The 24,732-nt window shown below is 41.7% G+C and overlaps 1 protein-coding gene across 1 annotated transcript in view; it reads left to right on the top strand.

The window, feature by feature from the left end:
* KCNT2 (potassium sodium-activated channel subfamily T member 2) overlaps window positions 1–24,732 on the top strand; it is a 337,774-nt gene that overhangs the window by 738 nt on the left and 312,304 nt on the right. The window lies entirely within an intron of this gene.

Genomic DNA, 24,732 nt, shown 5'->3' with positions numbered 1-24,732 from the left:
CTTAACGGATTAATTTTCTTAGATTTTTATCCAGCTGTTAGGTTGTGGGCTCCTTGGAGCAGCTCACCAAATTCCGCTGATGATGCCCCTGCCTCAGCCATTCGTGCCCAAACACGTATGCTACTTTTGTGTGTTTGCACCTGTTGCGCTGCCATGTACAGGGTGTGGGCATACATGTGTGAGCAAGTATATTCGGTGTAAATTTACTAGTATGCATGCACACACCTGTCTTGCATACTCATACAAAGAGTCTGTGTGTGTTGAATACAGCTATTTACACCCCCCCAAAAAAAATGTGTTAGTGCTCTTATTATACACACCATTCTCCCTTGTCTCTCTGTACACATTACTGCAGACACACACCTCCCTTACCCTCTTGTGTGTTTTCTGCCTCTCCAAGCATTGTATATCTGAAGAGAGACTGAGCCCATCAATCTTTTAATTCACTCTGGAGATGATCAGCTTTTTATATATCCCTCAGGTATTGACCTAGGCTGACTTTCCTGTTTGGGGGAAAAAGGTTAAACTGCTGATAGTGATTCTCTGTCTGCCAATGTGTGCATGCTGTCTGAAGGACAACATCCTTCCTGAGTGCTGCTACTGCTGTGTCACATGCCCCTTGATTGGTAGAGATGTCTAATACTCAAAAATTATTTTGCTTTTATTATATAAAACATCGAAGTTTATACAGATGGTTCAGATTGTGATGCACTTCTAAACGTTAATGTTTATTTGTTCCACATTGTGCTGATGGTGAATCATGACATTCAATCAAGACAATTTATGGGAACTTCTGTTCTGGCCTCGTTATTAGAAATGTTCTCAAAATTAAAGAGTCCATTTTCAGGCTTCCATCTCTCTCCCTCTCTCTCTCTCTCTCTCTCAACACATCCTGCTCCACTGGTATACCATCCAGGGGTGGATCGAGTACACACCTGCTTAGCTTCAGCAGTCCTGCAGCATCAGGTGTTCCCTGACCTTTCACTGAGCCACTTATAAGTTTCTGTTTGAAGTGTTTATATTTTTGTTAATATTGTTCGCAAGAATATATACACCCCATGGCTGGTCTTTTAAGAATTAATGGTACTTGCACGTTTTCTCTGCAGCTTTGTGATGGATCTGAGTGTTCTCCACTGAAATTTTCTTCCATTCGACTCCTTTTTGTGTATTATCCTATGAATTTTGTGCTCTGGTGCTATCTTTTTACCATTGATATAAGTTGAAAGTTAGTACGGGGAAATCATAATTTGGTGACTAGTCATTATGAGCAGTTTGTGTGTTCCCTGAAATCCAAATAGATTCCTCTTTGCTTGAGTGGCAGATGTCATAACCAAGCAATAAATAAAGCAAGATGGATAGCCAAGTTGCTGTCCTAAAACTCACTAAAAATGCAACCATTTCAAAACAAATCAAGTGTCATGCAATTAAACAGTGCAATCCTACATACGTCTATTCAGAAGTAAGGCTCATTGAGTTCCATGGAGCTTACTTCCTGGTGTATATAGGACTATAGTTTAAGGGGCAGTTTTGAAGACCAATGCTATAGCTTTTTTTTTTTTTTTAATTGAGACCAAGCTGCAGCCCATTGCTCTTCAACATTTTTATTAATGACTTGGGTGAGGAGGTGCAGGGAATGCTTATCAAATTTGCAGATGACACAAAATTGGGCGGGATAGCTAATACCCTGGAAGACAGAAACAAAATTCAAAGTGATCTTGATAGGCACTCGGCTGAAAACAACAGAATGAAATTTAATAGAGATAAATGCCAAGTTCTGCACTGAGGAAAAAGAAACCAAATGCACACTTACAAGATGGGGGATATTTGGCTCAACAATACTACAAGTGAGAAGGATCTTGGAATTATTGTAGATCACAAGCTGAATATGAGCCAACAACGTGATGTGGCTGCAAAAAAGGCAAATGCTATTTGGGGCTGCATTCATAGAAGCATAGCTTCCAAATCCCGGGAAGTACTAGTTCCCCTCTACTCAGCACTGGTTAGGCCTCATCTTGACTACTGTGTCCATTTCTGGGCACCACGCTTTAAGAAGGATGCAGACAAACTGGAAAGGATTCAGAGAACGGCAACAAAGATGATCAGGGGACTGAAAACAAAGCCCTATGAGGAGAGACTGAAAGAACTGGTCATATTTAGCCTTGAGAAGAGAAGACTGAGGGGAGATATGATAGCGCTCTTCAAGTACTTGAAAGGTTGTCACAGAGAGGAAGGCCAGGATCTCTTCTCAATCATCCCAGAGTGTAGGACATGGAATAATGGGCTTGTTACAGGAAGCCAGATTCCAGCTGAACATCAGGAAAAACTTCCTGACTGCTAGAGCAATACAACCATGGAACCGATGACCTAGGGAGATGGTGGGGTCTCTCACACTGGAGGCATTCAAGATGAAGCTGGACAGCCATCTGTCAGGGATGCTTTGACTTGGATTCCTGCACTGAGCAAGGTGTTTGGACTTGAGGGTCTTATAGGCCCCTTCCAACCCTCCTGTTCTATGATTCTATGAATGTAGAAGTACTGTGATATTTAACTAAGGTTTGAGGTAGTACAATATTTTTCTCTTGGTCTTCCTTAACATTTGACTGCTGGAAAAACTGAGTGATTTAAGACCCCCCACACACACACCCATTTCACATGTTGGTTGTTGGACATTACTAGTAAATTAACTGAGGCTATTGAAAACAAAACGCTAGACTAGATTTGTTCTGTGACAACTCATGAGGGTCTAACAAGATATTTTGAGCGATATGGACCTGCCACCATTTCATGTTTCTTTCTCTCCCTGTCTTCCCAACCTTGTGCTCTTTGGTTGTTTTGGAATACAGCTGCTAGCTTTCCCAATCATTGGCCATACAGCCTTGGGCTGATGGGAGTTGAAGGCCAAAACATCTGGAGGGTACCTTGTGGGGAAGGCTGGTCTGGATGATCACACCTAGATGACATCTATATGCATTACCCAGCCTTACATCATTGTTTGGACAATGCACCACATGATGTCCAAAGGTCCACGATTCTATTTGCCTCACTTTCCATGGTGAGTGCCCCACCCCATCTGGTGAGTGTGACAAGTCCCAGCCTTCTTCCTGATCTTGGAGTTGGGGATGGGAGAAACACTCTGAAGCAGAATTATCCCCCCCCCTCCAGTTCTGAGCTTATAGCTGGGGAGCAGAGCAAGGAGTTATTGCTGATCATGCTCAGGGTTCTGGCAGCCATACATCTTGTGTTGGCTACCAAGGACAGCCAAAATTTGTGAGCTCCTCCTGAAGTTATTGCATCACACATTGTGTTTGGTTAGATAAGGCGTTAAACCCAATGCAGTGCTAGCAGAAGTCTCTCTCTCTCTCTCTCTCTCTCTCTTCACCCCTGCAGCCCTCCGTGCTGCCTGAAAATCTGCTCTGGAGGGTTTTGACCCCCTCCCAGTTCTACTGATGGAATTGCTCCTGTCAGCAGAAGAACTTCATTGGATACAACCCATTACGAGGAAGAGGAGCATCACCAGCAGCTCTGTGTCCCTTGAGTCTAAGTTCTTATTGTGTAAGGGAACAGGACTATCAAAGAGATGAAAGCAAATTGATTGCCATTAAACCGAAGAGCCGCTTCTAAGGGAAGCCAACAGTGGTTCTCACACTCCTACTGTTTCACCGTTAGCAAGCCACTTAAATTGTAAAAAGTGCACAAGTGGTTCTGACTGCATCATTAAAATGGGGTATTGCAAAATATAAGCCGAAGAAAAGCCCTACTAATTTAAGGTGCTTTTATTGATGTGTATACTCAGACCATGATGTGTTAATGGTAGCAATGTGTTTTCCTGAACTCGTTGTCAGTTTTTGTGCATTTTTGATCAAATCTTGTTTCAATAACCAACACAGTTACGCTTTCTGAAGATCACAGATGTTGGTACACTATTGTATCAAAAGCATGCAGCATTTAATTTCTTAAAATTGTCCAACTGTCATCTGAATCATAATTGAAGATTAGAGCTTTGGACAAACTGTCCAGAGCCCTGAAACAGAAGACCTTCAAATGCTATGATCTGTCTCCATGGGACTCATCTGTTAATCAAATTGCCAGTTTGGGTAATTAAGGCATAACATGACTCTTCTAGCATTTTCATATGCTCATGAAAAGACAACCTGAACTTAATAAACGGCTACAGTGATGTCTTGTATGTGCCTGCTTAGTTCCCTCTGTATTTTCTATTGCATGCCCTGTCTTGAATGTTGGAATCTAGGAAGCCCTGGCTCCTCTACACCACCTCCCACAATCCCTGACCATTGGCCATGCTGGCTGAGGTTCATGGGAGCAGTAGTCCAAAACATCCAGAGGCAAACAGGTTGCCTACTCCTGGTATAGGATCATGACGTGTATACCCCTGGCTTCTTGACGAGTCTCTGCTTAGCTGATGAAGTTTTTATGCCTTCTGTTGATGAGAGATAGGAGCAGAATTTGGAAAGCATGGATTATGGATCATGGCTTAAACTCAATGTCTCATGAGAACACTTCCCCTTGCTACAATCTTCCCTGCTATGTGCCTTCTAAATCTGTTTCTGAGGAACCCCCCCTAACTTCTGGAGCAGATTTTTGGGGTGGGGTACACAGGGGAACTGGAAAAGTGTGCCACCAGTGGTTTCCATTCTGGCAGCAGATGGTCAGGACTGGATACAACCCCATGTTCCTTGGTCTCGAGAAGCTTGCCATGGGTGAACGTGAGAGTTAGAAAAAAACTTAAATATTACTTCTAAATACTGTGGTTGGTATTTTATTTATGGGAATGATTGGTTTCTTATGCCAGAAATAAGTATAATAATTCATAATGTAACGGCATGGGGCTATCAGTTGGTAAAAACAAACAAAAGAGAGAAAAAAGTGTGTGTGTGTGTGTGTTTTTAGCAGAAGTTGTAAATATTCAGCTGGCATCTTAAATAGGGAATGAAAGATTGTTCACAGATCTGAATTGCAAAAGACTGAGCCAATTAGGTAAACCCTTTTTTTGGTTTTGCTGTGACATTACCACTTATGTGGATGACTAGTGTGTATGACTAGTGTGTACATATTTTCATAGAAACATTATCGCTCTTGGGGAAATTTTGGTAACATTGCCATAGAAACTGTCAGTCCTCGGTGATAAGAAATATTTAATGAAGAAAGATTGCATAACATAGTGGTCCTTTGGGAGGCAGGCAACTCTTCAGCTGTACTGCACCCAACACTGATGAATCTGGAGAATGATAATGCACACGTTTGTCGCTGGCAAAGATGATGCCTTGCTGCAGCAAGTCCTTCAGGAAAGATACCGAATCTCTCTCCTGCCAGTTATAAATGGAATGCAATATTCATTGTATTCTACTTGCTCATGTTCATGCCTTGTGACTCTCCCGTCACTGCTGTCCTTGTTGCTTTATAAAGTATCATGCACATTAATAATGTTATATTAATAATTTATTGACATCCCTCTACTTCTTAATAATTTCCTTTCTGTGCTAAGGAGATTAAGGGCTGTCTAGATGGGCTATTGGGGGAAGGGAGGGGATTTAGTGATCTGATCCAGTGTTGTATCATCTTCACTGCCAGTGCTGGTCCAACTTAAATTTTAGATAGGGTTGACTGCAGTGTGGGCATTATTTTGCACACTTTTACAGGTGATGCCTCCATGGAGCTCATCAGTGTCACATGGCTTCTACTTCTGAAGGTAGTCTTTTTTCCTAACTTCTGCTCATAAGACCCACCATTAAAATGCTGTTTGGATAAGCTCCAGAGATGGTTTTATGTGCGTTCTTTGTAGCCCCAGGTAATCTGTCCCGGGTCTTGATACAACATGCACTTTATTTGGAGGCATGGCAAGCCTCTTAAGAGTGTTTCTGCTGTTGAAGTGAAAGGTCCATGGATGATGCAAGTTAGTTCACACTGGCCAGAGGCACCACATTTCTACCGTATTGTCTTCCACTCCTGTTGGCGGTTTTGAGTCTGTGCAGTTGAATGGGGATGAAATTCTTAGTTCTCTGTGTTTTACTGTGCTCTCTGTTACAGTATATTGTTTTGTCCATGTGTAATGTGCACTCCTGTTCCCAAACGATTCTGAAGTAGAAGATCCTATACATCTTCAGCATTTTCCAAACTAGTAATGGGCCTCACTTTATTTATTTATTTATTTAATTTTTATACTGCTCAATAGTCAAAGCTCTCTGAGCTGTTCACAAACTTTAAAACCACAATGCCTCGTGCCCCAATAAGGCAGAAACTGATACCTTTGAATGCTCACAAGCAAATTTGCATTGTAGCAGCCTAAAGGGCCTATGAAGAGTCAGGGTAAAGAGTTCCCCAAAATGTGGTGTGGCTGGAGATGGGCTCCAGTTTATCCCAAATATGTTTCTGTGGCAGTGCTGGCATGGCTGCTCTCCAGTCTGAGGCTTGGAGGATGGTGTGGGTTGGGGAGAAAGCATGGCCAGCTAGAGGAGGCTGGCAAGGAGGGAAGATTTCCAACAGCTGTGGAGGCTGGTTTTACATCAGCCTAGAACAGTTGATAGTTGAAAAAGCAGACAGAGTTGTTCTAGGCTGGTTGATAAGACCAAGCGGCCCAAGATAGCCATTGTGATGTAGTGGTCAGAGTGTTAGTCTGGGACTCAGGGGATTTGGGTTCTAGTCCCCACTCAGCCATGCTTACTGGGTGGTCAGTCATTGACTCTCAGCCTAATCAACCTCACAGGGTTGTTGTGAGAATAAAATGGAGAGGAGAAGGACCATGTACATCGCCTTATGTTTCTTGCAAGAGGAAAAAAGGTGGGATACAAATGTAATAATAAATAAAGTGAATGGCAGAAAGGGAGCCATAGCCAGGCATCAGAGGTTTGGTGGTAACCACATGGAGATTAGGCTGAACTGCGGGTAAACAGAGTCTGGACGCCACCTACAGATATAATACAAGGAAAAGGCATCTGGCTGTGAAGGGCTCCTCCTATGCTCATAAGAGGAAGAATCGGCATGAAAGGGAGCACCAGAAAGTGGGAAAACACATATGTAGGAGGGAAAGAAGAGAAAAGGCCACTCAATAGGGCAACTACATCGCATGTACAGAAGATACATCTATCTGTATCTTGGGAGCAAAAACCTACCTACATAACTCTAAAACATAGTTTTTCAACTGCTATCTGAAAACTGTTCCTTGGGGAGGTGTGTATGTGTGTGTTGGAACAAATAGATCTTGTCCTGATGACATGAGGGTCACAACTCCATTATGGTCATCATAGGGGAAGAGCAAGCCACACGTATGTCACTGAATGCACTGTTAATTTGGTCTAGAGGTTAAGCAGTATGAGATGAGAGTGTGTGTAGAAGCTGCACATGAAGAGTCGTAAGCACGGTGGATATGGGCGGGTGCACAAAATTTTTTTTTTCTAATTTTGAGAGAGAATGGCTTTTTAAAGACAATATTGGTATGAGGACAACCACAAGAATTCATATTTCACTGTTGACTTCTCAGTAGGGCAGGTATACTTTTGATACCTCAATGAAACAATACATAGAGTTCAGAGATGGGGAGATTCCTTTTGAATTCTCAGGCAGAATAAGGAGATTCTTCAGTGGGAATGTACATCTTTTGAAATCATTTCGAAATTCTTGAGTGAGTGATACCTCGAGAAACATTAAAATAAACATTTGTAAAATCAATTGTATTAATGCTTGTAGAAGACCTAGAAGATGTAGTTTGTTATAGCTATTGAATATTTTGTGAGATACTCATTTGAAGTGTGTATCTGTTTAATCTTTTATTTTCTGTTTTGCTAATAATTGTAATGACTATTGTCTTCTGGGATTTCTCCCTGGAAAAGAGCTTTATAAGAGCAGAACATATTAAGATATTCAATACTTACTTGACACAGTAGCTGTTCTGTGTATCTTCTAGAACTCTCTCTGCAACTAAGGCTGTAACCCTAAACACAATCATATGCAAATGGGCCTCATTAAACTGAGCGGCAAGAAAACAACGATTTTCTTCCGGGTTATATATTGTAAAATTAGCAAAAAGTTGCTGCGGTGAGCTGGATGCTTAAGATTTCTGAATTTATCCTCCCCCCCCCCCCGCCTTTGTTCTCCTGTCCTTTGTTTCAAGCTGTTAACAGAAGCAACAGCAGAACAAAATGGATTTGGAATCCTATTGTGCTATATTGTGAATGTCTTTAACTTGCCACAATACTGAGGCACAAAGTGGTAATGGCAGAGGTTGGGACTATAGTATCCGTCATCCATGGGGAGAGCAAGCCTATGCCCCCTAGACGGTGTTTGTGGGACATAGGAATCTTTGGCTTTGTGGATATGAGCTTGAAACTGTGCTCCCCACCCCTCCCCATCCCCCTTGTAGCCAGCACAGAGAGAACCTTACCAGATCCCTCTCAGCACTTGGTAAGTAGAGCATGGAGACTGGGGAAAGGGGGTGTTCCTGGGGGTGGGGAGGGGAGGAGACCAGGGCAGCTCGCTTATGCCTTTTCCTATTGCTGCCCCAGCCTCTCCTCTCCCCTCCCTCTCGTCTCCACTAGATGGGCGAAATCATCCATCTAGCTTAAATGCAGCGCTCTGCATGCTGCTGTGCTGAAACTTTCTCCCACATTTTTTCGACCATTCTCATGCAATTTGATAGAAGAGAAATTGCTTTCGAAAAGAAATTCAAAGGAGAAATTTCAGAGAAATTCTCATGGGTTGGGTTTGGGTTTCTAGGGCTTACCTTACTTATGAGGTGGCTGAGGAGTGTGCATGTGTGCCCTGTTTTTCATTGTACTATCTTCTCCCCGGCCGCCTGTAGCCTCCTCAGCTTCCTACACTTCAATTAAAGCCCATTTTAAGGCACCATGAAGTAATTCCTCCCATAAGGCTTTTCCAGATCAGGACATGTAGGCAGCCAGATCTTACACATCTGGAAAGATGTGTAAGAGAGAGGGAAAACACACACAGCACCCTCAGCCACCTCACAGTGATTAGGTTAGCTCAAAAACACAACCAAAAGGAATTCAAAATTCTTCCTCAGAAAAGTGGAAGCCTCAACACAGTTGATGCTGTTGCCACCTACAGAAGCAGTGGAATAAACCAAAAACCCTTAGGAAAAAAGAAAGAACCTGTGCTACAACCCCTGCCAATAGTGAACCCTATCTGTGAGAAACTGTTGGAGGATTTCGCCTCCTCTGGGAGAAATTTGGTGAAATTGCCCCTCTGCCCATTTCTCTGCCCACACATAGGCTGGAGAATTTTGAGAGGCCATTTATGCACAGCTCTACTCATAGGCCTCCAAGTTTGAGGCCTTATAAGTAGCCAGGGCGCAACCCATAGGATTGCACGCTTAACAACTTTCAATTGAATGCCTTATAACGGGTAGCCATTCTATGTGGCTGTAATGTAGCTCCTAAATATTCCATGTCCAGTAAAAAGGCATGATAGGATGATAATCTGGGGTGAGAAATGCAGTTCTGTTGCTAGAATTGCAAGCTAACAAGTACCAGTCTTCTTCTATCTAATGCAATGTGTGCTAAACCTCTAGCCCTGTATAAATAAATCCTACACAATCAGCACAATTCTAGAATGCACTTGTGCTTCATTAAAATTGCTCATTTTTTACTAAGCATCAGTATAACAAAACCATGTTCATTTACTTTTATTTTGAGTGCCAGGTGAAGGTGCGGGCACCCAAGAGAGTGACAAGGAACTATTGGGACTGAATTGCACAAGACTGGGGAGCTCTCCTGAGATTTCAAATAGGAGGGTGCCTGGAACAGGGCCTGTTCCCCATAAGGCCTATTCCCACCTTTAATTTGGGGACATGTTCAGCTAGGCAGGTAGGGCCACCCTTTGCTTATCACTCTTTATCAATGGGGGAGGGATTTTTCACTCCAGATTGATTGGCTTGGAGGTGTGCGTCTGTGTTGCTTTTTCTCCTCTTCTTCTTCATTTCTTCTTCTCCTTCTCTCCTTCATTTCTTCTTCTCTCCTTCATTTCTTCTTCTCTCCTTCATTTCTTCTTCTTCTTCTTCTTCTTCTTCTTCTTCTTCTTCTTCTTCTCTCCTTCATTATTTCTTCTTCTTCTTCTTCTTCTTCTTCTTCTTCTTCTTCTTCTTCTTCTTCTTCTCTCCTTCATTATTTCTTCTTCTCCTTCTCCTTCTTCATTTCTTCTTCATTTCTTCTTCTTCTTTATTAATTACATTCTATACCGCCCCATAGCCAAAGCTCTCTGGGCAGTTTACAAAAGTAAAACATTAAAATACAATATACAAAGTTTAAAAACGATTTACCTAAAAGCATATGGACAGTATATACAAACAACATATACAAACAACTAAAAACAACTTTGAATTAAAAACAATTTAAAGATCCAACAATAAAACAACACAGCTTAAAAACAGGATACAAAAGTCGGCAAAAGGAACAACAGTTCTAAAAAGGGAAGGCCTGCTGGAATAATAGGGTCTTTAATTCCTGCTTAAAAACCTTCAAAGAGGTCAGCAGGCATATTTCAAGTGGTAGGTCACTCCACAACTGAGGGGCAGCAAAGGAAAAGGTCCTCTTGCATGTGGCTGCCAATCTCATATTAGGCAGCTGCAGCTGATAGCTTTCAGAGGACCTTAGGTGGCAGACTGGGACGTAAGGAAGAAGGCCTTTCCTTCAAGCTAGTTTGAGTGCATTTGGCCATTCTTGAGTTTTATTACTAACTGATAACAACAATAAATAATATTCTGTTTGTTAGTTGGTCAAAGGACCAGTGACGACGTGAAGAAGTGACAGAGGTAAGGGGGAGTAGAGGTGACTGAACTGCTGAAAGGAACATCTTTAAGACATGGAAATAGGTAGATATTCACAATGCTGTGGTAAATTGATCATTATCATGGGTTTCCTTGTCTAGATCTAGAGGCTGCTGGTGGCTCCAAAGGTGATTGTGCACCATACCTTTTGTCTGCAAGGGAATCTGTGTCGAATCTATACAGATAAGAACTGGTTTTGGCTTTATCCAGCCAGAGCAATCCAGCTGGGCCGGCCTACCTAGGTCAGGCCCACTCACAGATAGGATTTGGACTTGGAATCTATGATTTCCCTTCCTCACTGGCTCTGCTAGGTTTGCTCAGTGACTTTGTATGTAACTTGTGTCCCTGATATCCCCAGTGTTTACATCTCCTTTCTCTGTGTGGCTGCGGTGAAAAACTCTGGGTTTTTAAAAATGTGTTTCTTTTCCTTTGTAAACTTCAGCTGCTTACAGGTCTAACCTTTTCAGAGCAATTTTCTCCTTACAATGGCAGTGGATATAGCCCCAATCCAGATGCGAGAGCTGGACAACGAGGCAAACATAATGGAAAGGAGAAGCCTTGCTCGAGAGTGGGGGGATGGTGCTAGAGATGTGTGTAACTTCATTGTGCTTTGCTTTGTTCAGTGAGAACTGATTTTTAAGCAGGAGTTATGCACACCTAAGTTCCATTCAGTTCAATGGGACTAAAGTATGCACAACTGTGAATTGTATTGTGGTCTTTATCTCTCCCCGCAGAAAATATGAATCTTGATCTTTTCCCACACTCTGATATTGACCTTTTTAGGTCTGGCTATTTTGTTTCTAAAAGTGATAGCAAGGCTAGGCTTACATCACAGATACAGTCTTTGCAATTGATGTTGAATGTCTTGGCTGGTACTGTCAGCCATTCATTCAGCATACATTTTGACAGATATAACCAACATTGGTGCCTTGCTTGAGGACTTTCAAAAGCCTGCAGTTTATATTGACAGCAAAAGCTGAGCCAGTGTTCAGGGACAAGTAATCATAACCAATTACCTTGAAAATAAAAACTAACAAGGAATATCCTTGATGACAAAAAAGGAATTAAATAATATTAAAGCAATTTGCCCAACTTCCTTCTGGACTCACAGTCATGGATGCTTTTCTGGGCGGTGTGGGGCAGAGAGACTCATGAACAACTCCATGAAGATGTATTTTGTCCTAGTCTAAGTCTGTTGCTAAGGAGTGTAGGAAAAAAAAGCTGGGCCAGATTTACTCTGACTGGGATAGAGCTCCAATTTGTGTGGTGGATGGGCAGATGTTTGCTACTCAACCATATATACTCAACATAACATCTGAGCCGAGTGCTGCATGAATAGTCCCTATGCGTACAGCCCGACCTAAGGGCTGTACTGCAGTGATAGAGCACATGCTTGCATGGTAATGGCCCCAAGTTCTTTCCCTAGCATCTTCAACTAGGACTATGAAATACCTCTGTCTAAAATCCCGGGAGATCCGCTGGCAGTCAGTGTAGACAATACCGAGCTAGATGGATCAATGGTAGAAGGCAGCTTCCTATGAGCCTGACTTTTGTGACTCTCTTCTCACCCACCCTCAAAAAATAACAGGATCAAAAAGCATGAGGGGACAGAGCATGCTAACTGCATCTCTGAGTACAGAGTTTCTGCACAGAGCGCCCCCTGCATAGGATACATTGTGTGCATAGCACATAAGAGCCATGCTGGATCAGACCCGGGGTCCATCTAGTCCAGCATTCGGTTTCCACAGTGGCCAACAAGCTGCCCAGAGGAAACCCAGAAGCAGGACACGAATGCAACAGCGCCCTCCTGCCCATGATACCAGCAACTAGTGTACATAGGTATATTGCCTCTGATACTGGAGGTAGCGTATAGCCATCAGGACCAGTAACTGTTGATAACCTTATCCTTCATGAATAGCAGAGGGGAAGAGTGTGTACCTACTCTGTCACGAGCACTTGCCCAGCAAGTGTGCAAATGAGACTCAAAGGGCTGGGGGAGAACTGGATGACTATCTCAAGTGACTTCTCCTAGTTCTTCCACTTAACTATCAGTCTGCACTGTGTCACTTTGTTTGACCCGTAAGCTTCCATATTCTTGAAAACTAAGGGCTGGCAGCAATGCTTTTTTTTGTGTGTGTGTGCATTTCATTATATATATTTTAAATGCTAGCCTGCATGCACATGTGGCAGTAGTGGTCCCTTGTGTGAATTGAGAGTGTCACTGGAAGCTGAGATGGGTCTCCTTATCATTGGTGGGAAGCTTCCAGAGCACCATAAGTTGGTTATGATGACTTATTATGTGGCAATCATTATACTATAACTTCAGATCTAGTGGTATTAGATTGAATGGCCTTAAGTTGCAGGAGAGTAGGTTTCAATGTGAGGATAAACTTCTTAATGGTTAGGCTAGTTCAACAATGGACCAACCACGTAGGAGAGTGGAGGGCTCTCCCTTGCTGGAGGTCTTCAAGCAGAGGTTGGACAGCCATTCGTGGGGATGCTCTAGCTCTGAATTTCCTGCATCATGCAGGGGGTTGGGTTAGATGGCCTAAAAGCCCCCCCCCCATTCATATCAGCACATTTGTACATAATCAGCTGATCTTTTCCATCAAACTGCCTTTTTCATGTATTTGCCCTTGCCTAATCTGTACAATCCCACTTTGTTGCCAAAAACATTAGATATATATTACTGTTATGGATGTCATAATATGGAAATCACTGCAACAAGATGTGACACTGTTGGAAATGGAATACAGGACTAAATGGGCGGTGGTCCAATCCTTCAAAGCAATTTTTTATATGTAAGCCAATTCAAACCAGCAGCTTCTTATATTGTGCAGGTCCAGAAGAGGCAGTTGTGCTTAATATGTTTTGCTAAAAATGGCAGAGGACTGTGACATCTTAAAGACTAGTCAATATATTATGGTTTGAGCAATCACAGGCTGATATGATACAATCTTCTCACCTGTTTGAAAGCACTCCCATGTCAAAATTTCCCTGTACAAGGAAAGTCTACATGCTAGAGATTCTACACCTGCTGAACTCCTTGACACATTATTTTTGGGACACGTTCAAGTACGCAATCCTCTATTTGCATTCATGCAAGAGGATGAAATTTCATTGCATGGTGTGCGGTTTTTATTATAACTGTCACAGCAGTAACATTTGTGATAAGGTTTTCCAGTAAATGGAGCATTCCGCCCTATTAAATGATGATTAGGTGTGGGTCATCTTATAAAACTGAAGCAGTTTGACCAATCTTTCTGAAATACTCAGGTGCCAGAAAGAACTGTTCCTTCTATGCACTCTGAAAATGCCAGGATGATTGGTGACATTTTGAGGGAGAAAGACAAAACACAAAAAAACAAAAACAAAGCTTTCCTCTGTCAGAAGGACTTTGGAAAAAAATAAAAAACATTGGTGACCATTTTGTAGTCACAATTTCTGAAGAGACCAGATGATTTTCAACTGAAAGAATGATGGTTTTCTAATCTTGTATTAGAGTTGGTGGGAAACATTTTTTGAAGTTCCATTTATTATCTCTTGGTTGGTTACTTGTTATCTAATGCTATATTTATAGTGTCTGGACAGTTGATGGATGGCTATTCACTTTCACTTTGGATGTATGATTGTTGCCCCATTTTCCTATTTATGTGCTACTGCAGAGTTTACCTGGAAGGGAGGGAACCTGGGAGAAGAAAAGATAATACAGTGCAGAGGTATGTGCCCACATTAAGTACATTCTTTCTTTGTCTATGTAAAGTCCTTGTCTGCCCAACAGGTACATGGGCAGGTGATCAGAACTGGCTACTCAGGCATGTTGTAGAAACAACATTGTCCAAGGGTATCTTCAGATAACTTGTCTCCTGAGAAACCTGTACGAGGGTCAAGAAGCAACAGTAAGAACCAGACATGGAACAACCGATTGGTTCAAAATTGGGAAAGGAGTACGACAAGGCTGTATATTGTCGCCCTGCTTATTTAACTTATATGCAGAGTACATAATGAGAAACACCGGGTTGGATGAAGTAGGGTTGGCGGAGAATTTCTCCACGAATCTCCGGGAGGCCAAATGCCAATGCATTCGGCCCCCCGAAATTGCTGGAGAAATTCTCCCCCTCCCCGGAATGGGACTTACCTCTGTCGAATGTCCCTGGCGCTGGCGGCTCCCGGCGGTGGTTCGGCAGCAGCAGCCGGTCTTCCGACCGGCCGCCGCCACCGCCATTTCCCAGTAAAAAAACCAAACAAACAACAAATGTGATAGGCTACGTAAAGATTTACGTAGCCTATCACGGCTACATTTACATTTACAAATAGCGTTGCCCTTATTTTCGCCGTAGTCTATGTAAATCTTTACGTAGACTACACGTGCCCAAATAAGGAACGCAAATGACGGCGCCCATGGGCGCCGCCATTTGCGTACGCGCTCTTTTTTTCCCCCCAAAGTCAGCCGTGATAGGCTACGTAAGGATTTACATAGCCTATCATGCGGCTGACTGCAGGGAACAAATGGCGGCGGCTACAGCCGCCGCCATTTGCGTCCCGGCCAGCCAGCAGGATTCGCAGCTGGAGGGACGGGGTGCCTCCCCCCGGCCAGAATTTCAGCCGGAGGGACGGGGCGCCTCCCCCCCGGCCAGAATTTCGGCGGGGAGGAACGGAGCGCCTCCCCCCCACCGCGAAGCAAGCTGCAGGACCAGGTAAGTGACTTTCATCCACCCCTAGAAGCACAGGTCGGAATTAAGGGAGAATTATCAACAACCTCAGATATGCAGACCATATCACCTTAATGGCAGAAAGCGAAGAGGATCTAAAGAGCCTCTTATTGAGGGTGAAAGTGAAGAGTGCAAAAGCTGGTTTGAAACTCAACATTAAAAAAACGAAGATCATGGCATCTGGCCCCATCACTTCCTGGCATATAGAAGGGGAAGAAATGGAAGCAGTGACAGATTTTATTTTCTTGGGCTCCAAGATCACTGCAGACGGTGACTGTAGCCATGAAATTAAAAGACTCTTGCTCCTTGGGAGGAAAGCTATGGCAAACTAGACAGCATAGTAAGAAGCAGAGACATCACCTTGCCCACAAAGGTCTGCATAATCAAAGCTATGGTTTTCCCAGTAATAACGTATGGCTGAGAGAGCTGGACTATAAGGAAGGCTGAGCGCCGAAGAATTGATGCTTTCGAACTGTGGTGCTGGAGAAGACTCTTACGAGTCCCCTGGACTGCAAGGAGGTCAAATCAGTCAATCCTAAAGGAAATCAACCCTGAGTGCTCATTGGAAGGACAGATACTGAAGCTGAAGCTCAAATATTTTGGCCACCTAATGCGAAAAGTCACTGGAAAAGACCCTGATGCTGGGAAAGATTGAAGGCAAAAGGAGAAGGGGACGGTAGAGGATGAGATGGCCAGATAGCATCACTGATGCAATGAATATGAACTTGAGCACACTCTGGGAGAGAGCGGAGGACAGGAAGGCCTGGCGTGCTATGGGGTCACGAAACGTCGAACACGACTTAACGACTGAACAACAATTTCAGTCTGAAGAGTGAATGTTTTTTTAAAATAAAATAAACTTGTACAGAGGTTAAAACATGCACTACATATTAAGAATACCTTTCTCTAAAATAAAATCCATTTACAAAAGCCAGAACATTACCGTCTATATACGGTTTAACCATTCAGATTGGTCATAACCCATTGACAAATATTATTTATAAAAATGCCTACAAGGCTCCAGATTTCATTAGCACATTCAAATGCATTTGAGGATTTGTGGAATGCCATCACTTTAACAGATAAAACAATATCCTATAATTTTCCCAGCAATGTTTGGATCAAAGTTATTTCTTTACATTTCCAGTAATGAGCATAAACCAGTCTAGCAAACACTACTGCATTTAATGCTACCTCATATTTCTTTTTAGGGACTATATCTGGTATAAAACTAAGAAGATGGATAAGAGGATCTATAAGTACACTAACATTAGTAAAGGACAATATTGGTTGGGTAATCATTTCCTGTTATGCTTGAGCTCTGCAATACATCCACCATATAAGGAAAAAATATATTACCAGCATAGCACCAACCGTAACTACGTCCAACTTTATTGATCTTGTCTAAAATATCAAAGGTGTTAAATACCATCGAATTGCCATTTTTATAGAATTCTCTCTCAACAATAAACTGTTGAGGACGACCAAAGCTCTGGTGAACTTTCCCTTTATAGGGACTTTCCCCATTTTGTTGATAATATTTTACATCTGCAGTATTGATGCATATTAAGGTGTAATATATTTTGAAAAAAGTCTTTGTACCTGGACCTAAAATCAGTTTTGCAAAATCTGTTGGGTTCCTGAGAAGTGAATGTTCTCTAACTTGTATGGACAGAAAATTCCGTATCAGAGATTTTGGAAAAAAGGAAATTGAAATCGGGGAACTCATTGGAATAATTCCTGTTAAGAGAGAATATCTTTGTTTTTTTATGTTTTTCCATGAATGTTATGTTTTTCCATGAATTAAAATTTCCACCTTCTCCATGGAGATTGAAGGCCAGATCTCTACCAATTGGAGCAAGTTGGGAGACTGAGGGAGCAATCTTATTGCTGTAATTGTTCCATGTGGACAATAATGTATTAATGATAACATTTTGGAACTTTAAGAAGGACCGCCTTTTCTTATTTCTGTCTAAAAAATGGAATGCAGAGGAATTTTACAGAAGGTTTGTCCAATGGTTTTAACTGTAGTACCACCTTAATCTTTTAGCCAACCTGCTCTCCAAACACATTTAGCAGCATGATAGTAGAGCAGTAGATTGGGGAATCTATATCCTCCATTAGACCATGAGTCTTCTGCTAGGTTTATTTTAAGCAATCTATTAAACTTCTGTTGCCACTGTTTTTATTAATTTTTCTGAATGTAAATTTCGACAATTATAAAACAGAAAATTCAACTTTGTTAAGATCTTAATGATGTTTATTCTACCAAAAAAGGAACATTTTAAGCTGGACCATATTTTTAGTCTTGAGTCAATTTTCTTAATTAATGGTTGAAAATTATTGTTATAAATGTCCTGATGGCTGCTGTTGAGCTATATACCAAAATATTGTAGTGGAGCTTTTGGCCAGTGGAATTTATCTAAAATAGAACCTGGAGCAATTCAATTTTTTGAAGTATTTAAACCAAGCACATCCAATTTTTGTATGTTAATTTTATAACCAGGCAATCTTCCAAAGTGTGCAATAAAAAAATAATATGTTTCCATTCTTGACTTGATTCTTCCATTTCAGTTAGGTAGATGGCCACATCATCAGCGTAGAGGTTTATTTATTTATTTATTTATTTCTATACCGCCCAATAGCCAAAGCTCTCTGGGCGGTTTATCTTATAGCTGATGTCATTTAAAGAGCCTGTTCAGATGTCACGCTAAGCCATGATGGTTAGCATTTTTGAGCTAACCATGGTGGCTTAGTCTGACGTCTGAACAGTGGTCAGAATCAACCATGGTGGGCACTTCTGGTTTGGGACCGATGTAGCCCTGGCAGCTTCCACGGACTCTCCGTGGGAGCTTTCTCAAACAGCTTTTTAAAAGGTTGAAAAACCTTTGCATCTCCCCCCTAGAATGAAAGGGGGGCAAGGCAAATAGCTCTGGATTTTTGCCTGGAGTAAGGTAACCCCCACACGATAGTGGAGGAGCTGGATGCCAGGATTTCCCCCAGGGCTGTACCAATGCAAAAAGCTGTAATGAGACTCGTATTTTATAGGAGAAAACAAGGCTGGCATGTTCCATAACAATATATCCTGCAAGAAAAATCAGCAACCTATGAGAGACGATTTAAGAACTTTGAACAATATTTGAGATCATCTGAGGACCTGTAAGATTTATTCGAGAAAACTATGGCTGAACTGAGGAGGCGAAAAGGGCTTGCTTCAACACCTCCCACAACTTCTGTTTCAAAGGTGCCGAAAACAGAAGATTTAGCAGCAATTTACGATGATGAAAACCCTATCTTTGCAATTTTTGGGACTAGTTCAAAGGCTGGACTTAATTAAAAATTCCATCGCTGATATGCAGAGAGCTGTGGATTTAATTAATGTGTCACAGAAAAAAATGGAGTCCAAAATTAATGAGCTTGAAGACCGAGTGGCAAGAAATGAAACTACGACACAAGTTATTTGTAAAAATATATCTGACAGAATCTCTCAATTGGAGGCCTATACGAAGAGAGCCAACGTACTTACAGTGGGGATTAAATGCTTGTCTAATGATGTGAAATTGTCTACTTTTGTGGATAAAATTTGCATGAGATACTTTCTATATCCTCTGATTAGTCTCTGGATATTGAGCAGGCATTTCGTGTGCCAAATCCTAAAGGGAATGATTATACAATTGTAGTTCAATTTGCAAAAGTCTCCACAAAGTGTTATATCCTGAATTTGGCAAAACAAGCTGGAAGCCTTTCCTGGAAACAGGAAAAAATTATGCTGTTCCCAGATTACATCAAAGAAGTGGTGAATAAAAGAAGGCAATTTATCAAAGCAAAGAATCTGGCAAAACAAATGAACTTACAATATTACTTAAAATATCCTGCTACACTCTGTATTGTGTCTGAAGACCAGATGAAGAAGTTTACGAATCATGAAATGGCAGAGGCTTGGTTAAATGTTAAAATGCGTGAGAACTGTCACAATTCCATGAAATGGAATTTCTAAACAAGTACTGTTAACTGCTTGTGTGTAGTTTACATGATCTAGGCTAACTCAGAAGAAATGACTTTATATATATTTGTTTATCTTTATGTATTCTTTTTTTATTCTTTTTTTCTCTCTTTCTCTTTATGTATCTTCTATTTTATATTTTAAAATAAACAAAATATGTAGTATAAAATATTGACTGTTGAAGATTTATTTTAAGTTTTATTATTATACAATACTATACTCTCTCTTTTTGATTACTATTATTATTATTATTACTAATATTCAGGTTTTGGAGAATGAAGTGTAGAACTGTTGCGTTGATATAAAATATTGTTTTACTAAATTGTAAGTTTGTATAATAGATATAGTTTTTTAAAAATAGAATACCATTGGGGGTTGGGAGATGTTGGAGTTTATTTTTCTTTTTTCCTTTCTTTCTTCTCTTTCTGTTATTATGGTGTCCTAACTAAAACATTGTATGGATGAGAATTGAAGTACTGAGTAGGTTGTTGGTAATGTTGGTAGTGTTTATAAAGATAAAATAAATAAAAACATATTAAAAAAAGAAAAGAATCAACTATGGTGGATTATTAACCATGCATAAACCATGCTCACTAACCACTTGCTGCAAGATGGCCAGCAGCACTAACCATGGCTTAATGTGATGTCTGAACAGGCGGCATGGTTAATGCTTCCATAGAGCTCTGTGGCAAGAACGGCTGAATACACCCATTACAGGTGCAGTGCTGCTGATGGCCGTTAGTGGCCATTTTCTTTCTTCTTTCTGCTCCCCTTACAGAAATAAGCAAAAAAAATTAAAAAGCCAAAAAAAGTACACATTTGCGCAAAATCGCCATATATTGCTAAAACATGTATTATCAGCGCATATTGCTAAAACGTGTATTTGCACATATGTGCATGTGTGTAAATTAGCTATATTGCAATATAGCAGTTTTGCGAGCATGCACATATGTGCAAATCTGCAATTTAGTGATATAAGGTGATAATGCATGTTTTAGTGATATATGGCGATTTTGCACGAATACAGATATGCGCAAATGTGCATTTTAGCAATAGGATTTTTGCACAATTTTCCAGCATTTTTATTTATTTATTGCTTATTTCTGTAAAGGGAGCAGAAAGAAAGAAGAAAATGGCTGCCAACGGCCATCAGCAGCACTGCTCCTGTAATGGCTGTGTGAAGTGCAGAGGCTTCTGGGATGCATAAAGGAGCGGTTAGAAGCCTGCAAGGGGGAGAGTGGTTAGGCCCATGCTGTGGGCCATAGTTAGGTATACATCTGGCATGGGTTCTTGCGGTGGTTAGCGCTAACCGCCCTGCATTGTGGTTAGCCTAACCACGCTGCGCTAACATGCATCTGAACAGGGTCATAGTTATGCTCTGAATTTCAGAATTATGTTTAATAGGTAATGTAAATACCTCTATTGATATTGCAAATAATACTGCTGAAAAGGGACATCCTTGTCTTGTACCTCTTCTGATATGAAATATTTTTGAAGTATAACCATTTAGAAGATCAGCTGATGCAGAGCAATTAATTTTTCTTATCCAATCAGTAAAATTATTACCAAAATTGAATGAAAGTAGACCTAGGATTAAACATTTCCACTATAGCCTGTCAAATGCTTTTCAGCATCAAGAAAAAGAAACACTGAGGGAATTTTATGATTTCACATATTCTATCATGTTTAACACTTTTCTAACATTGCTGGTAAGGTTTATAATGTAGTACAGAATTAATTAATTCTTGGGTGATATCCTAGGACATGTTACCAAAATCACCATTGTATTTATAAATTACTAATATCTGTTTTTTGCCCCTTTTCTGCAAGACTATTGGCCAGTAATTTCCCTGTTTTTCTCCTAGTTCACAATATTTATGTTTAGATAGAAATATTTGTTTTATAACTATTTATTAGTTATAAAATATTGATATGTTTTATAACTATCTAATGCATCTGACTTTTGCTTTGCATGTGAAAGTTTATTTCAATATCATTTACTAGTGGGCCATAGGCCATTCACATATACAAAGCAGCTAGAAAAAACTAGGGCAGATACAGTATGAAGTCAAATCTAAAATGGTTAAAGTAAAATAGATTCACAATACATTTTTAAAACATTAATTTAAATTCATTTAGATTAAACTGCTTCCATATTTAAATGGATGCTTATAATCTGAGAATTAAGAGAACTAAAAAGACCATTAAATCAAGGCATCCCCAGAACAGCTGACTGCATTATCAAAGATAAATTTTGCATGAATTCTTGGTGCTGCCAAAGCAGAGAGAGAGACCTTGTGGGTTACAGTGGAATCTCTATCAGACAAAAGATTAAAAACAAAACAAAACCCTACTCTGGAATAGTGTAACAACACAGATAAAACAAAATAAAACCTAGAAATTTAGACCTTGGTTCAGATTAGGGAGGGGCCGCGGTGGCTTAGTGGTTAAGATGCTGAATTGCAGACCGGAAGGTCAGCAGGACAGCAGTTCGAGACCTGAGTGCTGTGTGACGGAGTGAGCTCCCGTCTTCAGTCCCAGCTTCTGCCAACCTAGTAGGGATGGGGGAGAATTTCTCCCCGAAACTTCAGGGGGCCGAGTGCCAACGTATTCAGCACCCCGAAGTAGTTTCCGGAGAAATTCTCCGCCCCCCTCGCCCTCCCCCGGGATGGGACTTACCTTTCCCGAATGTCCCTCCCGGCGGCGGGTCCTGGCAGCGGTTCGGCAGGTCTTCGTCAGGGGCGGGAGTGGCAGCCGGTCTTTCGACTGGCTGCCGCCGCCATTCCAAGAAAAGTAAAAAAAAAAAAAAATGCCCCCGTGATAGGCTGCGTGACGATTAATGTAGCCTATCACGGCTAGATTTGCAAAGTCAGCCGTGATAGGCTACGTAAATCATCACGTAGCCTATCATGGGTGACTTTAAAAAAAAAAAAAGCGCGTACGCAAATGGCGGCCCCCATAGGGAGCCGCCATTCGCATTCCTTATTTGATCGCTGTAGTCTACGTAATCTTTACGTAGACTACAGCGACCAAATAAGGAACGCGAATGGTGGCTCCCTATGGGAGCCACCATTTGCGTACGCACTTTTTTTTTTTAAAGTCACCCGTGATAGGCTACGTGACGATTAACGTAGCTTATCACGGCTGACTTTGCAGATCTAGCCGTGATAGGCTACGTAAATCGTCATGTAGCCTATCACGGGGGCTTTTTTTAAAAACTTTTTATTTCGCGGCCGGGCGAGGCGAGGCGCCTCCTCCCCGGCCTGAATTTCGGCCGGGCGAGGCAGGAAGCCTCCCCCCCTGCCTGAACTTTGGGGGGAGCAGCGAAGCCGCTCCCCCCCACCGCAAAGCAAGCTGCGAGACCAGGTAAGTGACTTTCGTGCACCCCTACAACCTAGCAGTTCGAAAGCAAGAAATTGCAAGTAGATAAATAGGTACCGCTTCGGCGGGAAAGGCAACAGCGTTTTGTGCACCTCGGTGTTCAGTCATGCCGGCCACATGACCACGGAAACGTCTTCGGACAGCGCTGGCTCTTCGGCTTAGAAATGGAGATGAGCACCACACCCTAGAGTCAAGACACGACTGGTTGGGGACACCTTTACCTTTTTTTTACTTCAGATTAGGGATGTACGAAAGTCACTTACCTTTTCGCGTATTCTGTTCATCGGGGGGAGGCGTTCTGTCCTTCCCCCCGGAATCCTCGATGGCCGGCTGTGCTCCGCGCGGCTCTGCAGAGCAGCCGGCCAGGATTTCCGGCCACGGAGGGCTCTAGGTAACAAAACAACAACAACCGCGTATCTTTATTCCTTATTTTTCGCCGTCTTAGTCTACATAAATATTTATATAGACTAAGACAAGAAAGGGGAACGCAAATAGCGCCCAGGACGCTATTTGCGTTCCCCTTTCTTGTCTTCGTCTTAGTCCACGTAAATATTTACGTAGACTAAGACAGTGAAAAACAAGGAACGGAAATGCCGCTGCCATTTGCGTATGCATTTTTCTTTTTTTAACCCAGACGTGATAGGCTACGTAAGTCTTTATGTAGCCTATCACGTCTATGGGGGGAAAAATAGAAAAAAACACAGACTGCAAATGGCGGTGGCAGCCAGTCGGAAGACCAGCTGCTGCCGCCGCCATCTGAAACATCCGCCCCAGGTAAGTCTCGTCCCGGGGGGGGTGTCCGCGGGGGGCGGGGAGGGTGGCAGGCCTTTCCGCGATGGATTTCGGGGGGCCGAATGCATTGACATTCAGCCTCATCGAGATCCGTCGCAGAATTCTCTGACATCCCTAGTTCAGATTATAAAGGGCAGGAGAGCAAATAATGTGGCACATCTACAATCTCTGGAGCATCACACATAAACACTGGCCAAGAGGAATCTGGAAATATCTGCCATCAATCATAGCTTTTGGCAAAGTTTGAAAATGAGGAGCCGTAAAAGCTTGCCTAAGTTTTGGAAATGTAAGCTTTGACATATAGGTGGCTCTTTGGTGATCACATTTGTAGAGCTATTGAAAATTTCAAATTATTAATAGCCTGTTTGTCCAGAAAAACACTGTGACCAAAAATACATTCACCAAGACTCTCTTTTGAGCTCAGAGTAGAAAATACATCAACTGTGGTAAAATAGGATTGAAGCAAATTATAGTATCTTGAGGTCCAGAATTTACAAGGCAGCAGCTGTTTATAACATAATTTAGCCAGGGGCAAAATTAAGACATTTCTAAGAAATCTATTTTGAAGGGCCTCCAATTTAAGTGTTAAAGCATCATCCCAACCTCAAACTGCAGCCCCGTATAAAATTTGGGCAATTACCTTACTCTGAAAAATTTTCAGAGCTGGATCAACCCGCCCCCCCCAGTATGATAAAATTTAAGAATGCCTCATATAGTTCTTAAGGATGTTACTTTAGTTGCTTCTACATGGGCTTTACAAGAAAGATTTTCTGTAAAATGAATGCCAAGGTATTTGATGTCAGGAGCGCTCTGGCGGCTTCTCCCAATAGATGCGGCTTCTCCCAGTAGATTCCAATAGCCAACTCAAGACACAGACGAAAGGATTTCTTTTCAAAGCTTTGAAAGGATTTCTTTTCAAAGCTTTGAAAGGATTTCTTTTCAAAGCTTTGAAAGGATTTCTTTTCAAAGCTTTAATCCTTTTACAACTTAATGACTCTTTCAGATGCTAATCACCAGCGACTAAAGCAAGGAACAGCAGGGTAGCCTAA

The sequence above is a fragment of the Heloderma suspectum genome, chromosome 4 (genome assembly GCF_057233095.1).
Source record: "Heloderma suspectum isolate Gila_16-S chromosome 4, 16-S_ref, whole genome shotgun sequence".
Classification (NCBI taxonomy): domain Eukaryota; kingdom Metazoa; phylum Chordata; class Lepidosauria; order Squamata; family Helodermatidae; genus Heloderma; species Heloderma suspectum.
This window is presented reverse-complemented; position numbering and strand designations above follow the sequence as displayed.